An 8925-nucleotide genomic window follows, 5' to 3' on the forward strand; every position below is an offset into this window, starting at 1 on the left:
AGTAAATCATCAAGATGCATTAAAACTAGAATCACAATTTTAATGTTACAGGACTTTTTTTATTAATCAACTTTACAGACATTCTTATTTGAAAAAGCCTTTCCATCATTTTTATACATCGTTTTATGCTGAATTTATTCAATTTCTTTTTTAACTTTCACTATGGACTTGGAAAATTATTCAGCAAGGTGTTTATGCACAGACTTATGAGAACTTCTTTTACTAAAAATTCTACAACACCCTGCAGGATATTGTAAAATATACCACAGATATCAAAACTTGTAAGTGAAGAGCTATGTATATTTACTACAGATGCTTCTATGTATTTTTATTTCTATCATCTTTCAAGTTCCAGGGTTAACACAAAATATACAAGGTTAATTTTTATTCAGAGGTCTGGCAGCTAGCTTTATTGAAGAGGAGGGAATTTGTGTATTGCTTTTAATTGAAGTAGGTCTATTAGGATTTTTGTATGTGACTAGTGTCTTGTTAAGCCAGAAAAGAATTCAGTAAATAATTTTAAGAGTTTCTTGGAGCTTGAATCAACGCCTCTTTATTGAAGTGAATTATATGTTCATTTTTTCTCAAACTTTGACATGTTTTCTGTCAGTATAGCTAGTTGACTTGGAGGAAGTGCTTTAAAGAGACTTAACTACTATATCGCCAAATTCTTAACACATTATTACACTTTATAAAAGCAAAAGTGTGTATTTACGTGGCTTTTAGTTGAAGGGATATTTATTTGATTTTTAATCATGTGGGAGAAAACCGCAGTCAGATTAGGAGGAAAATATTAAGCTTCTATTGCTACTCACCAAAACATTTTTAAACACTTTAAGTCTATACTGGTTGTTTACTTTGTAAAAAAATCTAAAAAATTGCTTAGATTGAAAGGAAGGTAAAATTTGGAATGGAGAAACCTTATTAAGACTGTATGTACCCAGTTTCTGTCTTGGTATTATATTGCCTTAAAATGTACACTAGGTCATTTTTAAAGAGGATGATGCATATTTAATGGAAGAAATTTATTTGAAAGGAAGGGTTGCCAATCAGTCTAAATTTGTTTCAGTTAAAACTTGATGGTCTAAAGACAACTTATAATCCTTTTCTTGTTATAAAGTATTGTCAAATTTGTAGTAGTATCAGTTAAAAAGTTTACGGAAACTTTGTTTTAAGGTGGTTTAAAATAGAACTAAATCTTTAATTTGTATTTGATGGCACCTGTTTTCATTTTGTTTCCCTGGCAACACCAGTGGTATCAAAAATTGCCCGTAGACCACCCTGGTTTTAGAGAAGAATGAAACCAGCCTGGCTTTTTCGTTTCAGCCTTTTATTTTACTGACTAAATACTTTAACAAAGCTCTAACATACAGTCAGTAGTTTGTGAACTCAGATGATTTGGGTATGCAATTTGTGATTTTTGTATTTTCTGTATTAATGTCAGTGTGTGTTACATTATTTTAAAAATGTATTGAGAGACTATATAGGAAGTACTTTTGATATCCCATGGCAGAAAAAGCTGTGTTTGAAAGCTGTATTGTCTACCTGCAGAAAAGTAGAGTAAAAGTTCATAGTTTTTAGATAGTGTGGTCTGTTTTTAAAGCTGTATAGGTCCAAATTTTTATTCCAGATGTAAGTCTTTATTATTGGCATTTCCATGGGAAAGAAATAAAGCCAACACAAGTGTTACCTCCAGATTTCTTTCTTCTGTGCCTCTGTACCATGTCTGAGAATTCACATTGATTATGAAGATTATACATATGGCGTTCCAAACACCTCAAATCTTAATGCATTATCAGTTTCTAGTTTGTGTTTCAGAAAAGCAAACATGGACATAATTCTTGGAAATACTGCTTATCGCTACCTGCCTACCTGAAAAACTCTGTTTTACCAACAAAAGCCTCCTCTGCAAAGTATATTCCTGAACTCCATGCTATACTGTTGATGATTTTTAAAAAAAAAAAAAAAAAAAAAGTAGTTGGTGTTCTGGTGGAGCAAATCAGAACTAATGAGAACTTCTGATCTGTAGTGAGAATTGCAGAAACACTGGAGAGTTTGGGAAGTTTCAGGTGTGTTGCATTTTCCATTTCCCCCCCGAAATTTAGAATAGTTTTGGAAGATAATGAAGTGATCTGTTCTCAGAAAAGACTATTTTAGTGGGGAGGACCTCTGGTAGAATTCAAGGGAACGTATGATGGCCCCTGTGGTACTTCCTAGCATCCTGGTGCCATGACTGTAGGCTTGGCAATAGAAATGGCAGCCCAGTGTTCTCTCTGCTGCTGCTCCTTTTTTCATGCTATGAATGTTTACATAGGTAAATTAAAATAGGTAGCATTAGCAAGCACAAGATTTATCGGCAAACTGACATGCGTGTGTTGAAATAGTAATCTGTTTCAACCGGGGTGTTCTTTAAGAAATGTAATAATTATGAACTCTGATCTTGGGACAGAGGGCATGCCTACATTGTGCAGGTACATACAGACACAAGTGAGCTTTGCCTATACTGTCCTTCTTTTACTTTTCTCCAGGAGTTTCTCCAGAGCAACTGTGTGTGCACTTTAAATACTTCAATTTTTTGTCAGATGAGGGAGGAATGTTACTCCATCTTGTTTTTTTGTTTGTTTCTCTGAGTGATACAAATAATTTGTGCAAACTGTATTTTTTTTGTTACTAAAAAGCAGTAAGTATTTGATTTTGGGGGATGAAAACCAGCATGTGTAAGTTCCTAACTTTTAAAACAAACTAAAAGAGGAGCTTTAATGAATGCAGTATTGTTAAACAGTCAGATTAATTGAATTGTATAGAGACATCAGTACAAAGTTTCTTAAAAGTTGGTCCTTCTTGCATTCATATGAATTGTCATATATAAACGGTGACTCTGGAGGAACTGGATACGATGCCACTTTCTTGGTGTGAAAATATGTGGAGTATGAAGAAGCTAGAAGGTTCTTGCTAGACTGGAAATACTATAGTAAGCTGACGGTGCTAGAGAAAGGTCTTACTGCCATAGCCCTGGATGAACAGCAGGACAGGCTAAAAGCCAAAGGGCATGTCTGTGTGGATGGGTGTTGAAAAGTTGATGGGTGCTCAGATAGCAATGCTCTCAGAGGGCAATACGTGACTTGCCTCCGGCTCAGAAGCAGTACACTGTGCTAATGTGTGTCTGTATCCAAAGTAACATACCTGGCCTCTGAGCTTGTTTACATGTTTACCTCTCTCTGTGTAAAAAATACCTGCTGTTTCGGGCTGTAGTTCATAACCTTTAATACTGGATTCATTCACAGTGTCTGGACTGAGCGTGGGTACGGAAGTACATTTCTGTAAGTGGCTCTAGCATATGCTGCATTATTTCTGCTGCTGGCTTGTTGATTTTATGCCATTTGAGGGTAGATTAAGATTTGGTTCAGCATAAAGTTAGCTGATACAAAGTTTAACCTATTAAATTTCTTTTTTCAATTAACTTACTGGAGGAGAGAGTGTATTCTGTTGCAGTGTTTCTGATCTGGCATTATGATTCCTAAAGCTGCTTTAGTGTTATCTGAAAGGAGCTTTGATAAAAATCGACTGGATTAACATGCCCATAATATGGCTACACAGCACAAGCGTGACTGTAATACTGACATACATGTCTATGCTAGATGTGTTTTATCTAGCATGTGTCTCAATAGCAATGATTATGTGGTGGAACAGCAGTATGGGACAGCTGGCCAATGGTCCTGGACAAACTTACTTAAGGAATGCAGAAGATCAATATTGCTATGACTTGACTCCATCCATTCTAGCTATACCAGAATGGCACAGTCACACCCTCAGTTGCAACCTTTGTTATCCAGGGTTCTTCTGAAAACTTTCACAAAATGGCTGTAACTTAAGACAAAAATTCTCAGAGTTTGAACTGTAACAACAACAACAAAAAAAAAGCTTTCAGAAAAATCACTGAGAACATAATCACAAACTTCAAACACCTTTGCTACCTTTTTCTCCCAATGTTACAAAAGTGTAAAATTTAATCAACTCACTGTGCTGCCATGGAAGGAGACACCCCTAAGGTGTGTCAGGATTTTTGCACCTAGTGTTTTATGATCTCTTGTGCTTGTCTTACCTGACAAACTTGTCTGGTCTTGTCACTGAGCTGATCCAAATTTCTGATTTGATAGAAAGCTTTTTTTTTTTTTTTTTTTTTTTTTTTTTTGAAGTGGGGTTAATTTTCTACCAAAATAACAAGTTCAGTTCATTTAATACTGTCAGAGAAGCACTGGAAGCATGTGATGGGTAGGGTAATCTCTCTTTTCTGTGTTAAGAATCTGTTACATCAGCATAATTGTATCACGTCAGATGTGCTGACGCAGCTGAGTTTTGAACAGTGTTGTAAATTGTTTCATTGATGTGATATTGGTTGGGGGGTGGGGGAAGAAGTTTCTGGAGGAAGAAATTTACCTTAGTGTACATGAACATAACGGTCTGCAGATGGAGGATTTGTTGAGAAACTGCTCTCAAGAAGCCAGACTGTCTTTCTGTCTTGAAATGTTTTAGAGGTACAGATCATTATTTTTAAAGATTCCCAGAGATACCAAACAACACTATATTTTGAGTGTTTTTGATGTACCTGAGCTCTCAATAGTACTGATTTCCAAACAAATGGAAAAATTACGTGTTTCTATTTAAGGTATTCAAAGAGTTGGGTGGAAAAACCTAAAAACTTTGGGAAGAAGTGCTCTGATTTGTGTTTCAAGATGCATCAGTCATTTTGATCGAAAGCTTCTGGTGTTCCTTGCCCCATCAAAGAAACTAGGAGATTAACTACATTCTTGTAGTCCAAGTTTTATTTCTGAATCATGCAGAACATTTAAATTAGTTAACAACACATTTTTCACTTTTCACAAAAGCTGTTCTCATTAGACCTGCTTTTGCACATTTGCTCGTAGACTTTGATTTGTGCAAGAGGGGGGTCAAAGCAGGCTGTTGCCCTTTCACATTAGATTTGTCATATATTGTATATGTGTGTTCTTCTTAAAACATGATGCAGTTGCAAGCATCCCCTTTGCATCAAAACTGTATCTGTTTCTGATTCATTTGCCTCTTGAAAGTGTTTTGTTGGTAGATTAAGTGATCCCTGTGATTATTATTTTTTACATCTGTGGTTGACAGGTGATTTAAAGAAGACTGGCCTGTATTTAGGCACGCTTTGCTTTCAGCAAATGGTATACAAATCAATTTCCTCATATTTGAAAAAAAGGAAATCAGTATTTGGTGCCCTTGAGGGCTATTAACACTAACATTAGGTTACGTACAGATAGGCAGGAAAGAAAGTTTTAATGAAAACAGTCTCCCCCTTAATTTTTGTTTCCTTTTCTTTATCTCCTCTTCCTGTGTAAGTATTTTAACATAACTGCAGAGCAAGGGTAAAATTATGTTTCCGAATAATAGTGTTTGAACTGTGGTGTTAACTTCAGATTTAAAAAAAAAAAAAAAAAAAAAAAAAAAATCATTAGAACTCTATATTTCTGACTTCATATCTTTGACAATCCTTACAGGTATAGATTTTGATATAGCACATTTTGGTTTCTTGGGGCAACTTGAGCTCATTGGCTGGCTTTTTGTAGAGTTTGTTCTTGAACCCTTAGTATTTTATCTTCGTCTTACAGATGAAGTCAGTGGGTATAATGTTCATTTTCATAAGCTATTACGGGCCATACATGTCCTCCAGGTATTATTTCATGCACTTTTCCCACTGCTGCTTAATAGTCTAGTTAGGATATTATCTTGATTACTTACCTATATTCAGAAAATAAAAACATGGTTGGCTCAGCTTTCTTTCAGACCTCAAGGGAACTTATTTTCCATAAAATTAACCTTTACTGTTAATGGAAGAAAAAGGTCTGCAGTGAATGTCATAATTACATTTGTAACACAGTTATAACTCATAACAGTTATCAGAAGACACATGGTGACTAGCTGGAGACTGGCAACCCTGGCAATTACACAGTAACTTTTTTTTTGCCTTTTATAACATTACTTTGATCAAAAGGCTCTCTCGGTGCGTGGTACTAAAATAAGCAATTTCACACTCCAGAATTTCAGCGATTGACAAAAGTCTCCACCTTTTTCAGTTTCCTTTGACAATTATGTTTTTACAAATAGCCTTGCAGAGTGACTTTAAAGGCAGTAAACTGGATTACTAAACAAGACACCAAATCTGGAGCTGAAGACAACCGCTGAAAATATCTTCCTTTGTATTTAAATTGGAGAATTGTTACCTAGACTCAACTGCTGTAGCAGACTCACAAGGTGAGGTGACTTCTGCATTATTCCCTTCACTAGCTTCTTTTTTGCTTTCGTGCTATGAATAGAAAACTCGATAAAGTCATGATCGCTGTGCCCAAGATGGCCCTTAATAAATAAAATAAATAAATTAAATTTTATTTAATTATTTATTTGATATTCAATACTTATTTGTAAACATTCAGGGAATTTTAGTATTACGTTTGTAAGAATTCTGCTAGGCTTTTGACATTGGAATGGTAGCTTTTGGTTGCTCTTGAGACTCTTCAGAATTTATTAACAAATAAGATTGTCATCTGCAAGAGAAATTTGTTCTACAGAGTAAAATGTTATGTTTTTAATGCCTTTTCATTTCAGCTGGTGATGGTTTAAATTATGACACCCAGTCCTGTGCCTTAGGGCTTGCGATTCTGTAACTTTTTTCAGATGCATCAACTAAGCATTACCTAATTTGTTATGAAATTGAAAGAAAAGTCATTCAATAATTCTGACTAAGTTGTGCTGCTAACATCTGTTTCCGATAAAATGTTGGTAATATGATAAGAATTTGAAAGAATTGTGTGATTACTGGTTTCAAATAACCGTTCCAATGATAGTCAACCAAAGATGGCTTTTCCTTCCTTGAGAGAGTCATTTATGTGTGTGGGGTGTTAAGTCCAAATGGCAGAGAAATCTAATGCTGGGTGGCATGCGAAGGTAAGGTGTGTTGGTTTCGGATGCTGTTCTTCCCAGAAACTCTGGCAAATTTATGAGAAGTTCTACGTTTCCACTTCTTCAATTTATTGTTAAGGAAACTGGTTGAGTATTCACCACTAAAATGAAGTGACTGCTTGCTATAGACGATTAAAATATGTATGCTTAGCTTTTTTATTTTTAATCAGTATTTTTAATACATAGAACAGTGGTTCTCAAAAAAAGATTTTGTGTCCTTTGGCAGGTGTGGGATGCGTTCTGGAAGTGGAGGGTGTTAGATGGCCCTGTTTTGAGCCAGAGTAATGGTTGGCTGGTCCCCCACCGTAAGTTAAGGCCAAACTTTGATGCTTAGTCTGTGTTGTTAAGGTCAGGCAAGATCTTCTCAGAACTGCTGTCTTTTTCCATGATTTCCACATGAATTTTCCGCTCTTAAATCCCTGGTGCTTTGGCTAGGCAAAGGGGAGCTCTCCAGCAGGCAGGAGAGAAAAGGTAAGTAAAGCCAGAGGGGTGAAACTTGGCAAAGTCTCCTTCTTGAGAGACTGCAGCTTCTCTTTCTCCACATCTGTGAAAATTGTGTGTGGAGGTTTGTTTGAATTACATTTTTTGGTCTTCATATATGTGAAGTTTGCATATTAGAGGGAGAGGACATACTGCGTCTGACTATAATTTGGTATTTTTCATGACTTATGTAGCTGCAGTGCATTAGGAACTTCAGTGAAGATGAGGACCCAGCCATGGTTCTCTCTTCACTGAGGGAACCTCTGCTTTCAGATTTTTCAGTAGTATTTATTTCACCTGTATTTTGTTGTCTCTGCATGCCGGCTTCCTAAGGAAAAAAACAGAGGCTATGAGGTCAGGGTGTGCACGTAGCTAATGGGATGTAACTGATACATTGTAAGAACTCACCCTTCCTTAACTCCTGTACCTTGTGCTCACATACTTTAGAGTTATGCTTCATCTCTGGTGAGGACAGCCTTGATAGGGAAATACATGCAAATCTTGTTCAGAGGCAGAGCAATGAATTTAAAAAACTTGCTCCAGAAGATAAATAGTTGGTCAGGAGCCTCAGGATTTTCAGACAAAAATGAGCATTTTATTCTTTATAATTTCTTTCCCATGGTTACAGGCTACTTCCAAACGTGTGGAAACCTGCCTCCGTCACGTGAAGTTGAAGAAAACAATGAATTTTTATTTTTACTGATATTTTTATATATATAGAGAGATATATACATGGAGTTACTTATTTGAGCGATATATATGTGTATATATAAAATCTCTCTCTATATATATCTATTTATAATCGTGTGTGTGTGTATATATATATGGAGTTAATTTTTTATATACAGGGATATGTATGTATGGATATATCTCTCTTAAAGAACTCCATATATACACACACACATATATGTGGGTTCTTTGATTATACATATTTGCAAATAATGCCCTGTTACAGCTGGATATTTTCAGGCAGGCAAAAAAGTGTGGATTTGTTTAATTATTTTTTTTAATCTCCATGTTTGCCAACACTCAGAAGGCATTGTTTGTTCAGTAACTTGCATGATGTCTTCTTGCTGACCACAGGAGCGTTGGTCTCTATATAGCTCTGTGTGAAATGTTTACGCTTAAGAGCTATGATGAACTTAAATCTCCATCTAATACTAAACTGAGGCTCTGTCAGTTTTATTGCTAAGAATGGGTGCCTCGGGAATGCTAAACTAGTGTGTAGAAAACGTTTGTTGTTTACATGGGTCTTGTTATGCATTCCCAACGTTAATTGAATGTCAATTACATCCTTTGGAGCAGAATTCAGCAGAGCTCCTGGTAAATAATTCTGTATTTATCTGTACTGCTAGGCAGATTCACATGAAAACATTTTAACTTTGACTTCCAGTCATTGGATATTGTCATATGAAAAATACAATTATAGGCATTGAATCTCTGAATGAATTT

Source organism: Fulmarus glacialis, unplaced genomic scaffold, assembly GCF_000690835.1.
Source record: "Fulmarus glacialis isolate BGI_N327 unplaced genomic scaffold, ASM69083v1 scaffold13022, whole genome shotgun sequence".
NCBI classification, from domain to species: Eukaryota; Metazoa; Chordata; class Aves; order Procellariiformes; family Procellariidae; genus Fulmarus; species Fulmarus glacialis.